General features: G+C 35.7%; 1 long non-coding RNA gene across 2 annotated transcripts in view; it reads right to left on the reverse strand.

Moving 5' to 3' along the window:
• Window positions 1-5,333: 5,333 nt before the first annotated feature.
• The window catches only part of LOC310891808, a 54,074-nt gene continuing 39,145 nt past the window's right edge, over window positions 5,334-20,262 (reverse strand). For both annotated transcript variants that reach the window (XR_014577727.1, XR_014577728.1), the window contains exon 5: window positions 5,334-6,577. This is a non-coding gene — a long non-coding RNA (uncharacterized lncRNA). The remainder of the gene's footprint in view (window positions 6,578-20,262) is intronic.

Consider the following 20,262-nt stretch of genomic DNA (forward strand, 5'->3'; position numbering starts at 1 on the left):
AAAGAATACTATTTTTATGTGTGTATGAATATATAAGCTTGCACACTGCTTTCATGACAGCTGACTACGTATCTATGATCTTGTGATGCCCTCATGCTGCCATTGCTGTCATTGCTGGCACTGTTTCTTTACAATTCCCTAGAATTACCAAAATAATCATTCATGCTGAGTATTCCTAGAGATATTTGTTCAGTGTGCAACAAATTACTTTATATCCAGGCTCTTTATATCTTTGGTGTTTTGAAAAGGCTTAGGGAGTCTCTTAATGGACTTCATGATCGTGTTATACTGGGCAAATCCTAGACAAATATTATTTTGGATGTATCTTTTATATTTATTAAGAGGAGACTACATGCCATATAAAGGTTGATGCTTATCTCACTCTGTCAGATTTCTTTGTTTCAGAGTTCTCTGGAGAGATGAAGGTGGTACTAGCAATGTCTGAACAAATCTATGAAAAAAATAGTATTGTTTTTTAGATTTTTTTTTCTGAGCCAAATGTATTACAAACCACTTTACCACAATTTTAATAAAAAAGGAATTCTTTTCTCAGGTGTCTCTACGAGAACAGAGATTTAAATGTTGGATTATGAAATTATTCTTTTAGTATTAACAGTTACTTTGTATTTCTTATTTGCTACAATAAGAGGCAATATCCTCAGAAGTAAATATTTCATAAAGAAACAGCTGACAGGCAAGAAAAATTGCTTTTGGTCCTATCTGTGTGGGTCAGAAGAACCCACTGACTCTTTGGTGGCTGAGGTTTTCATAATACTATACTGCTATAGTTATTTCTCTCTGCTGTTGTATAGTTAAGCTGTCGTGGACTGTATGATTCTATCAAATTAAAAAAAAAAAAAAAGCCACACACACTATTTTATTGTTTAGTTAGGGTTCATTCTGCAGCTTATTTCTGTCATGGATAGTCATTTCTCATTAGATTTCAGCAGAATTACCTGCATAAGGAGGGCTGATGAACAGCAGTTTAAATACTGTATGCTGTTTTTAAGTGGTGATGTAGGGGAATCAAATCTTCCTCTCTCACTGACTTTCAGACAGTTGTCTATGCTACTTTGCCCATTAGGATCATTTAGCTTGAACCCAGGAGCTTTCACTTGCACAAGGAAGCTCCTCATATTCCAAGGCGACATACAGAAGTACGCACACACCTGCATATATATAAATGAGTATATTTATGTATGTGTATTCATGTATGTATGTATGTAGGTAAGACTGCTACTTAGCAGGCAGAGTAAAATATTCAAAAATCAAGAAATCGGTTTATAGTATAGCTTGTAACCAGGATCATGCTAATACAAAGTTAGACTTACCTCATCTTTGGGTGTTTGCAACTGTGACACAAGTAACACAAACAACAACAATGACAACAACAAAGATGTTTGCATCTCATCAAATCTGAACATATGCAATGGGCTTTGCCTACTGATCTCAACCCATATCAATCTGAGTCAATCTGACTGGATATTTAACAGATTTGTTCAATGTCTGTTTTGTCCAATATGAGTCTGATTATATTGCCATTGCCCATGGTAGTGATTTCATAATATGATGGAGATTTCTCTAGATGTAATGGAAGATAAGGCCATTAGAGTAAATTAGAAGTATAAAGACCATTACCTAAATTGTGTCATTTATAGCAAAGATACATAACGACATATATGATCTTTGTTATTTTCAGTTTAATTCACTATATTTCATCAATAATTTTTAGCTGATTGTCTTCTAAAAGTTGATTCACTTGTAATTTCTTTGAGAAGCCAAAATGAAAACTACATCCCAAACTAGAAAGACTCCTTTGCTTTTTCAAGCAGAGTAAGTCACCCCCTTGACTTTATCCACCCTCTGTTGCTGATAGGTGTCTTCACTTGAGCTTGTCCTTTTAGTCCTTCATTGTAGTCAATGGAGGAAATAAGCACTTTCATAGTAAACCTGTTCAATCCAAAAGCCTACCAATGTAGATGAAGGTCTTAATTCCAAATTTACCTACTGTTTATTAAGACATCCTAAAACATCCTTACAGGTTGAGAGATAGTACATTGAGTGCTTGAAACAAAATACAGAGTACTGTGTCCAGGCCTGGAATTGCAAGTACAAGAGTTAATAATACTTGTTAATCGTTAATACTTAACAATTAAACAAATAATTACAGTCAAAAGAGAATGGCATCTTTCTGTCTTGTTCTTCCTTTCCCATAATACACTTGTTACAGTATTCACAGTGTAAATTGACACTTAAAATCCGTAAGAAAATCAGCTGAGGTCTCTATTCAGTAAGAACAAGACATCACTCACTTTACTCTGTATTTTATGTGGTAGTTGTCTCTAGACAAGTTTATCAGATAAGGCTCCAGATGTAAATGGAAAGTTATCTTGTTTATGAATGCATGAGGAATTTAAGCATCAAACATTAGTTCCGTAATTTTGACAGGCTTCAGTGGTTTTGTGGATAAATTCAGGCAACTGTATGACTTCATCTGTAGAAACACAGCCAGCTTTTAGAAGTTAAATGAATGTCAGTGGTACCTGAATGTTGAACACACATGCTTGACTTGGTGGGTAGGTTTCCGTGTTCTTTTTCTGATTCTGTTACAGAATTCACAAGTCATATTAGAACGTGGGCACCTGACTTTTGTTTGTAATGCTGCCCTTTTGCTTCATCTTATTTTAAACTGATACAACATTTTAACATCAATCTGTCAACAGCTAAGCCAGACTATACTCTGCCCTCATAGTACTGTCTTTCAGAATTGGACTTTATCTCTGGCTTCCATTTATACCCGAGAGTTTTCTCAGCACTACAGAATGCAAACAAAATTTCATTGTCTCTCCAAATTTAGGATGTCTTGGTTTTAGTGTAATATACTAATAGGCTAGAAGTCAGTTTGCAATTTCTCATGAAGTACAAAGCCCAAATTAGATCTTTTAAAATGCATATTAAAAATATGAAATTAAAATGCAGATTAAAAATATATTTGTTTTATATTTAAATTTATCTAGTTTTGGAATTAGGGACAAAACTGTAAGAGAGTTAACAGATCTGTACCAGAAGATAAGTTTAAGAATCTCCGAGGAACCTTTAAGAACCTCTTAGCAAACCATGATATCTTTAGGGAACATGTTAAATGTATCCTGCCTTACTGCATAAAATACCGGTGCATTTCTCATTTTTCATCCTGTATTGAAATTATCTCCAAACAGCACAGAAAAGCATTATTCTTTCAAAGATTTGGATTGAATCCAATTGAAGACCACTCCAATTCTCTGAACTAATGCTACATCAGACTGATCAGACATTTTTCCTGAAATATTCTACAAAAAGAGCATGGGATTTTGCAGCAGGCATTGAATCTATATCGCCTACGCTTTGAGCAGATACAGTTAATTCTGCTCATACTTCCAGACTAGCAGCTGCTGTATGAATATGGAGATTACAGGTCTGAGCATGTGCTTGTGGCATTGAAGGTGAGCCAATGCATGCTACTAGTGAAGATAATTAAGTGGATTTGTATTCCACTTAATGGGGTTCTTGTTATTTTAAACTATGAACAGTCATACTAAGGAAACATATTTTAAAATTTTAGAGTCTGTCACCAGTTTTTCAGCTTCACAGAAGGAAAATCTGTGGCAAAATTAAGATTAAGAGCTAGTAAAATATAATTAAAAATGTAAGCATGTGTTTATACTGCATATAGTATTCTTCACATCCTACAGATTTTAACAGTCTACACAGCTTTCAATGGACTAAAGGAGAACTAAAGGAGACATACTATTAGGATTTTAAGGTCAAGCTCTACTTGATTATTAACAACATATTGAAAGCTTCAGTTCTGTTCATTCTGTTTATTTGTTAAATTTTGTCATTGTGATACACAGATTACTTATTTCCTACAGAAATATGCTCACTTTATCTTACAATGCATACTTTGTGTGCTATCTTTAGAAAACATGTAGTATGTTACAATATCTTAACACACAGTTCTGTTTTCAGAACTGTATTTTTTTTTTCGTTCCATGAGACCTCCGAATGTAATCCATTCTTAAGAAAATTGGTTAAATAGTTCTAATGTTCTCAGTAGTGAAAGCCCCTGTGAAAGGAGTCCTGTAGTATAAAAGGCAGTATAGAAATTCAGGATATATCAATGATTCTATAATTCACATAATTAAACATGTATTTATCTGTGCATCCTATTGCCATTCAAATATCTTTTTCTTTTCTCCCCACAGGTAGCTTTACCATTTTTTAAAATTACTTTGGTTATGCAAACTCATAAAAATATTATTCATAGATATACAGCTTTGGACTATCATTTTATTTTAAAAGTATAGTCAGCCATGCTATCAGTGGATAAAAGGCCTCTAGACATCTCTTGGAAGTTCTGTGTAACTATAATCCTAGCTGACATTTGACAGATTCTCTGTCAGATTTCAGTGTTTTATATTTCCCCTCTGAGGTTACTTTTAAAGTGTGGCTATGAAAACTCTGCATTGTATAGAAAGCTTATTTATAACTGGCATAGTGCCACAACAACATATGGAGTTGCTGAACATATTGCAGTATTCCACAAAATGTGAAATACTTATTAGAAGAATTGCACATATGATTTAGCAGTGCTCTGCTTTTTGCAAGGTAGTAAATGCAAGACTCTATTTTAGTTCTATATATAAAACTATTAAGTATTAATTATCTGAATTAATTACTGTATATATATTACATTTTGTTGTAAGTTTGAATATGATCTGTATTGAGATTTCTGTATGTATAATGTTTGAATCATTATAGAAGAAATATATTAGAATATATATGTGCACATATATATAAATAACAAGATTGAATCAAATATACTTAAATCCCATGTATCCATTTATGTACCAGATAGAAATTGTCTACCTCCTCCCTATGCTGTATAACCTTGAAGACATTAAAATCAATTAGTTAGCTTTCTATTTAGTTTGAAAGTTTCCCGGGCATGTTTAGAAATTCTTACTCTAAGGCAATGGATATCTTTCCTCTATTTGGCAGTCCATTATGATAAAGATTTTGATGGATAAGACTGCCTAACTTCTCAGAGAGGCTTCAGATCATACTCATCTGAATGTTGAGAGAGTAGATGTTAAACTCGGTGTACAGATCTGCTGCACAGAAGTTCCCCAACAGTCATGCATCACAGCATTCTTCATCTTGATGTTCTTGTAGAAGGCAAGCCATTGCATGGATTGGTATGTTGGACTCACTGACTACAGAAAAATAACTGTATTTTCTTTATATGGCAGCGTTTTTGTGTGGGTAGGCTGCAGGGGTGGGGGTGGCCTCTGTAAGACAAGGCCAGGGTTGTCCTGGTCGGTTCCATCCAGCTCCAACAGACCCACTGCAGGGCACAGCTAAGCCCATGAGTCAAGCTGTTGGTGCATCTGGGAAAGTGTATTTCAGAAAGAAAAAACAAACAAACAAAAACACTGAGTAGCAGTTGAGAAAGAGGAATGAGGAAGAAAGACATGAGGAAAAAAAAATCAAGCAGACATCAAGGTCAGAGAAGAAGGCGGAGGAGGAGGTGCCCCAGGTGCCAGAGCAGAGATTCTCCTACAGCCCATGGTGGAGACCATGGTAGGGCAGGCCATGGTGGGGCAGGCATTTACCTACAGCCTATGTGAGTGACCCCATGCTGGAGAAAGAGAAAAGAGTGAGACAGTGACAGAGAGCAACTGTTACGGACTGACTACAATCCCTAATTCCCCATTCTCCCTGTGCTGCTCTGTAGGGAGGGGTTAAGGCAGCTGGGAATGAGGAAGTGAGTCTAAGCTCAGGAAAAGTTCGGGGAAGGTGTTGGTTTGATCTTTTGTCTCTGTTTCTCACTATCCTAATCTATTTTAATTGGCAGTGAATTAAATTAATTTTCCCCAAGTCAAGTCTGTTTTTCCTGTGACAGTAATTGGAAAGTGATTTCCCTGTCTTTCTCTTGACTTATGACCTTCTCTATCTTATTTACTCCCCTGTTGAGGAGCCAGAGTGACGGAGTAACTGGGTGGGCATTTGGCCATTAAACAAGGTTAACCCTCCATAATCAGTAGAACAGAAATCTACATTTATTTCAGTCTCCCTTCATTTCAAAAGAAGACAATGACACACTTAAAAGGTATTGAGATTTGTTTCACCTTATTTTAATGTTGGTTAGACAGACTGCTTCCTAAAAGCACTTTTTTTTTTTTGACTGTAAAAGAAAGCTGAAGATGAATACTTTTGATTTTAGTTGCAGAGTGTTCTATGTAAAATGTGAAGCATTGTTGCCTGACAAGCAATCAATTTGTAAATAGCTCCCATGTTCTACTTCTGTATCAGCACCACGTCGTGTTATTTGCAACAAGGCTGCATGGCCACAAGAGCTGTTTGGCAAGTGAGCAAAATCAGCCAAAGCTAACACCTCTAGGCTATCACTGGTTTCAGTTGAGTATCTAGTTCTAGCTTCCAGTACCATATGTCCTGTGCCCTGTGCTGGGAGTTCGGTTGTTTGTGCTCAAGCCGGCTCTGATCTGGTGCAGCTGTGTGGCCTCGGATCATAGTGCTGTGAAGAAAAAATTGTGGGAAAAAGCTGTGAGAAAGGGTTTTACTTCTCTTAGCTGAAGACCAGTGTTAAAATCCAGTCACTGTCCTTGTCCTTGCCTGTGCTATGTAACAGATAGGCCCAAGCCTGGATGCTTCCTTGCTGTGTTTGCCCTGATCCTGACCTTAACTCACTGGCTTGATTTCCTGGCTTGATCCTCAAATTTTCCTTGTTGCTATGGACTTACTTGGCCTCTTGGCTGATCCAGGTTATTGTAACCAGACCTGCTCAGCTTCTCCAGCTCACTGAGTGTGGGATGCTACTGCTTGGTGAGGGCACTGTCCTGACTGCCTTGGGCCACCCTGTTCAACTCCACACTCATCTACCCTTAGAGAGCAGCCCATGCTCCTGGGACCTGGGAAGGAGATAAACAGAAACCACTGTTACTCTTCTACAGTGTTTTGATGTATATGCTGTAGTCCGTATGAGTGTTTTGGAATGTACTTCGGAATGTATAAAGTAACATCGTCTATGTTTTATTGTCTATGTTTTATAAACCACAGTCAGAGACAAATCCCTGGCTCAGAGGTCTGATAATACATGAGGCTGGAGTACATAATACTTAGGGGCAGCTTGCTCTATAGCATAGTTTTATTATTATTTTGAAAGCTAGTTAGAGCAGATGAGAAATAATCAAGAATACAAAGCTGTACTCACTAGTCCTCTTTTATTTAGCAGTAGAGACATACTTTTTGCCCTGAGTCAAGGTAGTCCAAACCCCAAATGAATGGAGGTTCCCAACATTTTCTACTTGTTTTCAAAACCCTTAAGGGAGGAGATCTATACCTAATTCTGTCTATCTGGATTACCCTCCGAAGATACAAAAAATAGTAATGTTCTCTTGTGAAGATTATATTTACCATTGTAGGTGTACTGGTTGTATAAAGAATACGGACTATTATGAGAGCCCCACTGTTTTCATTCTCTCTGAAAATTAATTTCCTCTCCTCTCATAAATCAAATATCCTGCCTTAGCAAACTCTTGGTTTAGAAGCCAGAGTTTCACCACCATTAAATCAGTGTTGTATCAACAGCAGTTCTGACAGAAAGAGGAATAGACCTCAGCATGCTATGGATGTTTTTGTTTCAGATATCAAATTATGTAAATGGTCAGACTGAAGTAAATATTATTGTAATATATTTAATTACAATAAGCTAAAATTATGGATTACTGTTAATACGGAATGAGTAATAATGATTTTGGGAATAAAAATAACTAATCAATACTAAAATATTATTATAATCTCGGTGGAAGAATAAAATTAAATAACTATTCAGGCTTACGCTTTTGATATTAGAAAAATATTTCTTGAGATTTTTTTTTTCCCCAAACCAGAAGTACTGGAGTTTAGTTCAATCTTGAAATATACAGTCTAAAATGGCTAGTTATCACTTTTATTACTTTGTTTCCATTTCATAGTCATTTTTAAAATAAGTTTTCTGCCACATACATTTCTGTAAGAAAATACTATTTCCAGATGAATTAGGATACTTTTATTCCATAAAATATAAAAGGAGTGCAAGAATTCCAGAGACCAGGGTTAATTTATTTGACATACAACATGCATTTTACTCACTTATTATGTTAAAATCTTGGAGAATCCTACATCGATATTAAAAAAAAAAAAAAAAAGTTATTTCATTGTAAAGTTATAGGTTACAATCTCCCTTTACTTTTATTTTTTACTTTTTTTATATATTTTTATATATTTTTATATATTTACTATATTTACTTTTTTTTTTTTTTTTTTACTTTTTTTTCTTTTCCAGGCATCTTCTAGAGTATACAGAGATTTTTGTATGTGGGATATGCACAATATATAGGATGAATAGGAATTATTTATTGGTTAATATTTATTTTAGATAGCTAGTACTAATATGCTATTAGGATAAGTCTGAAAATTAGTAGAACTACCAGTGTGGGCAATGCACATCTTTGTTCATTCGTTGATTGGGCCATTGTCAGTCAGGCTGGCATGTATCAGTTCAAGTGCTGATTTTTCAGCCTCTACTTTTTTAATTTGGGTTGTATACCTCTTCACATCTGTATTTTTCTTCTGAGTCTATAAGCTGCTACATAGTACTGTCTCAACAATTCCACTTTTGTTTTCACTACTATTATTTTACATGACGTTATGTTACATATTCGCTCAGTGCTCAGGATCTCTTTTTTCAATAAGCACAAGTTCACACTACACAACAAAGGAATTTCTGCCAATAGTACTGTTTGCCTGAAAATAGCAATTTCTCAAAGTTCAAACTTTTATAACTGTCTGTCAGCTTTAACAAAACTTTTAGCAATTCTTGAGATGGAAATTCTGTTCAAATAAGAGAAAAAAAAAATGTTGTAGTAAATACTGTATTGGTATAGGTACCACAACCACATCTTGAAAGTTACAGAAAGAGATTGATTTTTTACTTTATTTTACTTATTTATTTATTCTAATTCAAAACCAAGACATGTCCTTAGGTCTTCCATATCACATTTGAGCAACAGTCACAACATTTCTAGGGTTTGGGTGTCTTTTTTTTTTTTTTTTTTTTGGTTAATTCTATGTCCCTGTCACATTTGTTTTCTTTCTGCCTCCAAAAATGGAAGAAAATAGGACAGAGAGAGAGAGTACAAGTCCTGAGGTTTGCTCTGTAATTAGCAGAGGATGAGAAGCTATTCTATATACAGAGCACTTAAATTAGATGCCTGGCTCTTTGGAGGAATCTATCATTCTGCATTGCCTGAATGAGCATCAAAGCAGACTAGCCTTCTAATTTAGATACATATATATGGGATTCATCTGCCCTACTTTAGGTATCTAAAAGGCATGAAAGTCTTAATTAGTCACTCTGGTCTCACTTTGTAATAACCTCCAAGGACAATTCACTGTGTAGGAGGACAGATGAGTTGGTCTCTAGAGATGCCAATATCTTTTTGCAAGTTATAGAAGTAGTTTTGGGTTATCAAACCATTACGACCTTGATTCCATTGTTTATGTATAGGCATTTATCCAACTAAGAAGCTCTAGGGCATCTGAGACATCTATGTAGAGCTAGAAAAAAATGATATAGGAGATCCACTCCCTTATGGACCATGAAACAGATGCCAGGCAGAATAATAATCTGATAAGCATAACATTGCACTAAGCAAGCACTAGTGTCTTGTGTTCAGGATCTTGCCACTAGAATTGAATGCTAAACAAGATTAAGATTATTTAATTTAGGTTTTTGTATGTAAGTGTCTGTTTTGCACTGAGGAGGTGTTGGTTCTTTTGGGATCTCAGAAAGAAAGGCAACTACAATCAAGGCTGGTGATAAGATTTAGTGTATAAAGGACAGAAATTACAGAAATGGTGATAGCAATCTTCTGTCCCTCCTGATGTGAGGAACCCCAGCTGTTGCAACAATGTCTGAGCTCCTCCTCATTGATCATGGCATGAGCCATTGATCATGGCTCCTCCTCATGATCATGGACTGCATGAAGTTACTGTACACACTGAGGTTCACCAGCACACAATACAGGTTCATTCACCAGGTTCTTGCTTACAATACAGACCCATCAATCACTAATAGCATGCATGTCTGGAATGTGGACTTAGGTCTGAAGACTCCATTGGGTAACACAGTCTAATATCCTTAATCTCATTAATAAAATTATGTTTCCTGAACAGGTGCATATAATATTTCCAGTGGACAAGACAATGCAATATGCATATACTTATGATTAAACATACATTGAAAAAAAGTACTTTAACAACACATTGATTAATTATACTAACGTTTAGATAAACCTTGACTAAGGAGCAGTCACACAGTATCTGTGATATGATGTCATACACACAAGTGGTCATGGATAGTGTCTACATGTGAATTTTGAGTATAAATTTCCCCTACATGCACTTCTGACATTTTGATTCACTTGCTTAATGAGATATGACAAATTCCATTTGAGTCCCAAATTATATTTCCCAGCCTCCAACTCCTTCTTTACGGAGGCATGGATCTCCCATCTGTGTTCTTAGATAACCTAAACAACTTTAAATAACACTAAAGGCAAATTCTAGGCAGCAGACCACTCTCAGAGTCTGTGTAGCCTAGAAAGCAATTCAGCACACCAGACACTATGGGTTAAGTTCAGTTGCCTAGCCGTAGGGCAGCAGACCTGTTCTTGCTGCACCAGTATATCTGAGAAATATTCATTTTAGTGATGCAGGACCTACAACATACCAGTGATATCCTGAACAGCTGGAAACTTGGAAGGATACCTTGGATATCTAACACAGTGTTAACCCCCAAGTAAACCCCTTATTTAGACAAATGAATCAAGCTTTGTGCCCATTTGAGAATCATCAGAATAACTCTTTAGCCTCTGTTAATACATGCTCATTCATTGTACTGGGAACTTACACCTAAATTACATATAAACACCTGTATTGGCACAATTAAACCTAGGTAAGAGTAAAATTCTTTCCTTAAAACTGAATAAGATGAATCCTGTACAAAAACAGATATATTACAGATATGTTAAACAATGTGACTATCTCCTGTGTAACATATGTGTTACACAGTGAGACTATCTAAAGTTGTTCTATTTTATATAGGAAATTCTATAATCATAACATTAGGAACCTGAACTTTATGAAGTTATATTCCAAACAAATGGTCTCTGAATCAGCTGATTTATTATTTCAGGGGAGAAGGGGTTTAAGGGTGGGGACAGATATCCAAATTTTTATTCTTCTTGATACAGAAAGAAGACAGATCTTGAAAACGACACAATAATGTCTCATCCATTTCTAGTCATAACACTTAGTAGTGCTTTTATAGCCAAAGGATTGCCAGTGACTTGCATCACTTCCTTGTTACAGAGCTGACTGAACTGGCAAACTTCCTTCCACCCCACACTTTCTCCTCTGCTTTTCCTCTCTAGGTTACCATCCTTCTGATAGACTGCAGAAAAGAGCAGCTAAAATTTCCATGTAGAAGTCTGTCATCTTAGCTTAAAACTACCACTAGAATTAGATTCATACAAAGGATGCCAGAGTTTGTGTGACATAAACCATGCAGAGAATGCAGCTCCTCTCAGCTGACTCTGATGTGAGAATGGTATTCTGTGGCAGCATGTAGAGCGGAAAAGTGGGAGTTGTACTTTTTCATGGTTTTGGTGGGGATAGAGTAAACTGTCTTTGTAGAGGCTCATAGGATGCTGTTTGGGATTCACGAAGAAAATGGTGATAACACTCCAACAGTTCTAGTTCTTGCAGAGCAGTGCTTACACAGACTCGAGATATTTTCTGCTTCTCACACTGCCCTGCCAGTAAGGAGTCTGGGGGATGCAGAAGTTGGGAGGGGACACAACCAGGACAGCTGACCAAAGGGATATTCCATGCAATAAGATGTCACGCTCAGCAATAAAAGCTGGAGGGAAAGAAAGGGGGGGGGGGGGGGGGGGAGTCATGGCATTTTTCTTCCCAAGAAACTGTTATGCATGACAGAGTCCAGATTTCCTGGAAGTGGCTGAACATCTGCCTGCTGATGGGAAGTAATGAATGAATTCCCTGTTTGGCTTTGCTTGCACACACAGTTTTACTTTACCTGTTGAACTGTCTTTATCTCAACCCATGAGTTCTTGCAGTTTTATGTTTCCAGTCCTCTCCCCCATCCCACTTGGGGAGAGTGAGAGAATGACTGTGCTTAGTTGCCTGCAGCGGTTAAACCACAAAAACATTCATATTGCTTATCCACAACATGATTTGTCAGAATTTGACTTTATATTTTCATAGTACATTTATGTACTTTGTTGGTTTCAAATCACATCAGATTGCTGGTGTCCTTACTGTTTTTTAAAAGTGTTTGTTTGCTTGTTTCATTTCTTTTTCCCCAGTGCTGTGCTCTGACAAGTTTCATTGACAAAACTATGAAGTATACTTACTGTATTTTTATGGATTTTCCCCAGCAACAAAAGCACAAATTAAAAATAACATGAACATTGGCTTTGTCTATGTAGAACAAAATAGAAACTTTGGGTCTCCCTGTAGGCTGAAGCTCTGTGAAGAGTACAAGTCACAGGCCTACAGAGCGAAAGAAGGTACAAGAAGGCTTTAACTCTGTATGACTAATTGTTTGAACTGTAATGAGAATGTCTATTTTTCCTTCTTTCCTACATTTTAATTCTTTTTTTTTTTTTAAGCAATAGCAATTTAAAGTGAATTTTTTAAACACTCCTAGAAGAAAAGTCTGGTAGCTAGCCTCCTGTTTTCCCACATAGAAAAACACTTCAGTCACTATACTGCAGCACTGTGTTCCTTCTGACTTGTTCCCCTCACAGAAGGGTGTGACAATTTTCTCTCTTTCAGTATACTGGACTTTTGAAATAGTGCAAACAACAATTTTTCACTAAGATTACAGTATGGATTATCAATTGAGATTGATTGCAGTATGGCTGCATATATGAGATGAAAAATCCCTGTTATTCACCCCTGACAACTAAGCTTATTCATAGGCAGTAGATAGAGCTATTTACCTCAATTGTATTTATTTAAATAAAAAAGCTAACTGTGATTTACTTTCATATGAAAATATATTGTAAAGCCAGCATTTAAAGTCTATCTGAATTTTTACTGTGTTATTTAAATCTGTTAATAAATTATTTTTAAAGTGCCTTTCTAATTTGCATCTTTAGTACATGAACTAGAGTTAGGCAGTCTCATACTTGAAGTCAGGTTTTAAGACAGACGTATTATAGAAGAAAATCTGCTTCATATAAACAAAACCAAAAATAAAATAAAATAAAATAAATAAAAACCCACAGAGATTAAGAGAACAAAACCTGCAGTTATTTAGAACTTGCTGTTTATACCCTAAAATAATTCCAAAGATCATACAGGATGCATTTTCATAACTATAGAGATACACATGGATATATTATCTATATATGTATTATGCTCCATCAAATTTCAGCACTGTCCTGCACCTTTGCTAAGACAACGTCCACTCTAGATAATATGGACCCAAATAAAACAAAATAATTGTGTGCTGAAACTGTTAAATATCCAGCTGGCTGTTTTCTTTAGACCTTTTATAATAAATCCAGTACTTAAGCTACATAAGGTACATAAAATAATGCTACAAAAATATTTATCATCACTTTTTTCTTCCTTTATTGTCTAAATCTGTCTTTTCAATATCATTTTACATTAATTTTATATTTATTTGTATTTCTAACTGTTATTCTACCAGTATTTTATTTTGTCAGTTTAAAATTGTTTTTTTTTGTTCATTTCTGAACTGCTGTGCATAATGGATATCATATATGCTATATATCTTTTGATAGCTATGGCACATTTTTTAAAAGAAGGCATTTGATTATTCACCAGAGACCTAAATCTTTTTCATTACTGAACATTCAGAAGAGACATCTGCATGTTTTTAAATTGATTTAGTCTTTCCAACATACTTGACAGTGTACCTGTTTCATCCCACTCATCTGATGTGATGTATCATGGAACTTTACAAATCTAATGCTTTTGATAAAGGACTAAGGTGAATGTATCCATCTTTATGGTAGTTTTTAGCAGAGAAACTCATTGTTGGGCAGTTATATTATATAAAAAAGAATTTCAGGCAAGCTGTACACTAAGTATTCTCACACATTACAAAGGAAAAGGGTCACAACCAGAATACTTTTGAAAGGAGACAATGAGAAATAAGACAACAGTTTCCATCTTTGTGTACAAATTACTTGTGTTTACAATATTACTTATTTTTCCTGCTATGAACACCATACAGCTATTTTATTTCCTTTTGTTTTTATATTCCATTCATCTTAAACTTCAAGATAAGTAGATAATTTTGGAATAGTTTTCTATTTTATCCAAGTAGTCAAAGCAAAGCTTCCATTAGAAAATGTGTATTTTTGGAGACTTGAAATACAGACAAATATATCTATATAACAAAAGTATCAAACCATAAGAGTTAACAAATGAGACTTCAGTAACAAATCTCAGCAAAACACAGAAGTCAGTGACAAAAATTATCTGAGTGCTGGAGCACCTTTCCTACAAAGAAAGGCTGAGAGTCCTGGGGTTGTCTAGCCTGGAGAAGAGAAGGCTTCAGGAAGATCTTATTGAAGCCTTTTAATACGTAAAGAGGGCATATAGGAAAGAAGAAGAGCAACTTTTTACAAGGGCATGTTGTGATAGAACAAGGGATTATGGTTTAAAACTGAAAGAGGGTAGATTTAGATTAGATATAAGAAAAAAAAATACTTAACTTTGAGGGCAGTGAGACACTGGAACAGGTTGCCCCAAGAAGCTGTGGATGCCCCATCCCTGGAAGTGTTGAAGGCCAGGCTGGATGTGGAGGGTTGGCACTGGATGATCTTTAAAGATCCCTTCCAACTCAAACCGTTCTGTATTTCTATGATTCCATGATTATAAAACACATCCTAATTCAATATTATGATTTCTGGCATCAAATATGATGATATAGTACATTTTGAAAATGAAACCCCATCATTCAGTATATATCCTAGTGATGAGGGAAGCAATGTTAAAAATGATGAACACTGATGGGATATCAGTACGTTGCAATAAAGAACGACTTGCAGAACACTTACTTTGTTATAAGTCCTTTCTGGAAAGTGTTCATTCTGCCATTTCTAATAAAGACATCAGTAAACTAAATATTTCACAGATATTTTCAGTATGATTAAGGAGAGAGTTTTCATAGGATCTCAGTAAAGTAATCACTACAAATAGGGTTGCAGCGAAGAAATAATTCAGTGTTTTCCCATGTGATTATTATGTCAATGGCAGTAGCAATAACTGCTGTTGAGCTTATGGCAGATTTTAGCCACAGAAAATCTTAACGTATGTGACAACATGCCATTTAGAAGTACTGCCCAGATGTTATCCCTGGGGAAAGTTTCATTTAGCTGTAGTGGCTTAAGGAAATGTTGAGAAATGCAGGTTACGAACTGAGCAATCCCCAGCTGTGTTATATGCATGTGTGTCTGAGCCTATTATGGTTCTTCCATTTATGTTTGGTAAAGCTGTGTTTGCTGTAGTTCTGCTGAAGTTATTAAAAATTCTCAGCATTCTGCAGTGATACCGCTAATTGAGAAAAACACCTTCACATGTATTTTATTTCATCTCAGCATATCACAGTAACAGTTACAGTAGATCTAGAATTCATGTCTCTAGCACATAACCACAATTTATCCAACTTCAAAGTTTATTGTCATTTGATATGCACAAATCCGTACCTTTATGATCATGGGTAAACATTACCCACAGGAACTGAGATTATGTGTAAACATTAAACGCTCCCTCCTATCAACATGAATCATGCCAATGAGAAGGCTGTTATTTATAAATTTGGTAAGACATTTAAAGCACCACAGGCAACAGTCAGCTCTTGCTTTGTTATAAATACAGATACTGTTCAGTCAAAAGAACTGTCTAAAGGTGCTGGTTTTGTCAAGGATGTGGGATAAGGTTAAGAGTACGTTTTAAAATACTCCTTTGAACGAAATCTAAATATACTTAATTCACAGACCAGAACATTCCCCTAAAAATAAATAAATAAATAAATAAACAGATAAATAAATAAATAAATAAATAAATAAATAAATAGATAAATAAATAAAGGTTTTTCCTTCTTCTTAAGTGGAGAAACATGGGAATATAACAGGTATTTTTCAGTTACCATGCTTTTATAAGAAAACCATTCTTTTCTAGTGGTGTAGGATACTGAGCTCACAGTCTGAGGAAACAAAATCTCTGGTACAGCTTTTCAACAGTACTACTAAAAGCTTAGGTATATAAAGGAATTTCTGGCTAAAATCTCATTTTTTGTTTTCAGTTACTTAGAAGAAAGAAAGGTACCTGAAATCCCCAGTGTTGTGAAAAGTGAGTAGTCAGAGTACATCTCATATTTTACCATCTATACTGTATTCACTGAAGATACATTTATGACTTTGGAGTGAAAACAAATTTAGTTTCCAGTCTGCTATGAAGTAGACTGCATTTAAGAAATAATCCAAATGTTAGGGCTTATCATGATGAGCAGACATATCTGAACTACTCTAAAGAAAAATGTCAGATTCAGAGAGAGAAATAAAAGCCCAAGTAGAAAGACACAACAGAATCATAGAATCATTAAGGCTGGAAAAGATTTCCAGGACCATCTGGTCCCACTGTCCCCCTACCACATATATTACTATGTCCCTAAGTACCACATCCAACCTTTCCTTAAACACCCCCAGGGATGGTGACTCCACCACTCCCCTGGGCAACCCATTCCAATGCATAGCCAGAAATAAGAAATAGGAAAAGAGCAAAGAACTTCTGAAGGGTAAACCAGCTCCAGTCTCTTCTGGGGATCCAGAAAAGTAGAAGACTAAAAAGTTAATATATAATATGATATGTCAGATACCCAGAGTTAAGAACCTACCAGCTGTTTTTCTTTTTTAGCAAAGGAAAGAGCTCATAGCTTAGTCAGCTAGCTGGATGTTTGGAACATTTTCTGACCTGGGGAAAAATTAGTGCACTGCTTCTGGCCTGAGAGACATTGTGACCAGTAAGGAAATGAAAGCACTTTTGTGCCACTGCAATATTTACAGCGCTGTCCGTCTTCCACATTTTAATTTCTTTTTCACAGTGATCAAAATGATCAATTTTTCAAAATATTTTCCAACAGTAGCTGCAGAAGCCAAAAGTTAGAAATATGGTTGCCCATAGCTGAATGCTGGTTAGTCCATAGCTAGAGGAAGATAGTGGCATCCATTTTCTTTCACTCTTAAAGTAAAAATATTAACATTGTGTGACTGTCATTGAATGAATTAACTCAACATTTATATTTTATTCAGAGGCATGGCAGAGAAAACAAACATTGTATGTTATATACAGTATTTGTTTAATTACTTTATCATGACATCAAAATCAAATATTAGTATTATGTTCTGCTAAATATAAGGATACTTTGCACTGTCACTGGGAGCAATCTTTTTTGTTTGTTTGTTTCCTAATGAATAATTCTGCTGCAGAATTTAAACTTTCTGTATGAATTTCAGTGAACATAATTTACATAACACATAAAGATTTCTGCCAAATCTCAGCATTTACTGCCATTTTCTGAAATAAGCAGAATATTCCTGTTCAAAAGTTATTTTTCTTAAAAATGCATTAAATACATTTAAAATACATCTTATTTCATATTCTAAAAAAATGAAAGTTGAATTAAAGCATTTTAAATTCTTATTTCACTGGAAAGAGAATTTCAAATGACAAAAAGAAATTTTATGTTTTATTCTTATTTGTAACAAATAGATTTTACATTAGACTTTTTAAATTAAATGTTCATTTCAACTTGTACACATATCTAATCTCCAATATTTTTCAATCTTCTTGTTACAGTTAAAACACTTCAGATTATTCAGATTTGAAAAATAATCTTGAATTGCTGGTTTTCAAATAAAAAAAGTTATATTCTCAAATTTAATCTTTTTTTTTAATTATTATTATTGTTTTAAATACATCTTTTGTTCTGATTATCACCAACACTTCTTCCATGGCTATCATACCAAATGCTGATATATTATCTAATCTTTAACTGATTGTTAGTCAGAAGTTCAATGTCCACAAAATGAAAAGGTAACATTAAAATTAGCAAAGGTGCTGAAGGTCTTTGTAACAGCCAAGTGAGTGCAATCTGTAAATGCTGTGCAACAGAAGAAAATGTAATTGTTTAAAACACACCACTGGGCCTCATATTGGGTGCCCGCATCAAGGTGTTGACAGCTCAGGGGCTCTGTGAGGACACAGCTGGTTTCAGCCAGCTCCTATAGCCCCACCACAGGGCATGGCTGGATCCAGCGATGAAGATCACAACACCTCTGAGAAAACCTACTTAAATGGCAAAATACTGTCTGGGGGAGTGAGAAAGTATAAGGAACAGCCCAGCAGACACAAACGTCAGTGAATAAGAAATAGGAGGTTATGTTCCATTTTGGCACCTAGGCAGAGGGCAATCTGAGCACAGATTTCCCTGAAGCCTGTGAAAGGACCCATGCCAACTGTGATTTTTTTTCCTGAAGGACTGCAGCCCATGGGGAGCACTCATGCTGCAGCAGGACATGAGAGAGAGAGAGCATGAGAGAGTGAAACTGCCACATACCGACCATACCTCCACACACACCTTCCCTGCATTGCTCAGGAAATGGGTGGGGAGGAATCTGGAATGAAGAAGTGATATTGAACCTGGGAGAACGGGGACAAAAGTTGTTGCTTTAACATTTCCCTTTGTTTCTGACTACCCAAATCTATTTTAATTGGCAATTAATTAAATTATTTTTTTGCAAATTTGAGTCTGAGTTTTGCGTTATTTACCAGTTAGAATAGAAACACAAGGCTGGAAAGGACCTACAAGATCATCTAGTCCAACCATCCTCCTATCACCAATACTACCCACTTAGCTCCTAAATCCTTTCTCGTTGCACCTCGTCCAGGCACTTCTTGAACACCATGAGGGATGGTGACTCCACCACCTCCCTGGGCAGGCCGTTCCAGTGCGTGACCACTCTTTGAGAGAAAAAGGTTTTCCTAATATCTAATCTAAATCTCCCCAGGTGCAACTTGTGGCCATTTCCTTGAGTCCTATCATTAGCAATCTGAGAGAAGAGGCCGCCCCCCTCCTCATCACAACCTCCCTTCAGGAAGTTGTAGAGTGCAATGAGGTTTCCCCTGAGCCTTCTCTTCTCCAGACTAAACAAAAAATATTTATCCTGTCATAAAATGAGTGCAGTGGTTGTGAATATTTTGAGATGGTTACAGGCTACCTGGATTAATGGGGAACAGGAACTATTTTCAGTGGCTGAAGAGAAATGTCACTTGATAATGAATTTTCCCAGCTGAGATTTTATTCTCACTGAAATACTTTAATGTGTTTGTTCTATTTATAACTAGCAGAAAATTGGCATAAATTTATTTATATGGCTACTTACATCTTGGTAAATCCATGCCAGCAGAATAAGGATACCGAACAATTAAAACTTCAGACAGATAACCTACATAGCATACCATAGCACTATCTTCTCTGCATAATATCTCTGTGCCCTGACCCATGTGACACATCACCACTACACATCTTTTTTACTGGATGATAATTTTTACATTTATGTTTAAAAAAAAAAAAAGTTCAGATAAAAAAAATGCAGCAAAGAATTTTCAGTCAGCTAAGGCAACCAGAAGAACAGGCAAAGTTTTAAGTTTTGATTGTGAAACTACAAGACTAGTGAAATAATGTGACATGCTGGGGTTGCACTGTGAGAAGACAAGTTTCTGATAGCTGACAAACTAACAATTACATCTATTGAGAAGGCAAATCCTCAAACACAAAAACACAATCTTTTAGAGGTTTTGTAGGTCATCAAGTCTGTGTTTCATTTATTTATTTATCTACTTACTTATTTTCAATAAGATGGCAACACTAAGTAAATTCTTTCTACTCTGTTGGATATTTGGGAAATGCACTAAAGAAGTCTCATCTCAGAAAAGTCCACATAAGCCTTTGCTTCTGCTGCTTCATCTCTTGCAATATTGTCTACTACTAGCAAGCTTGCTAGAAGAATCTTATTTTGAGCAGGTAAAAACAAC

Source organism: Anser anser, assembly GCF_964211835.1.
Source record: "Anser anser genome assembly, chromosome: 1".
Taxonomy (NCBI): Eukaryota; Metazoa; Chordata; class Aves; order Anseriformes; family Anatidae; genus Anser; species Anser anser.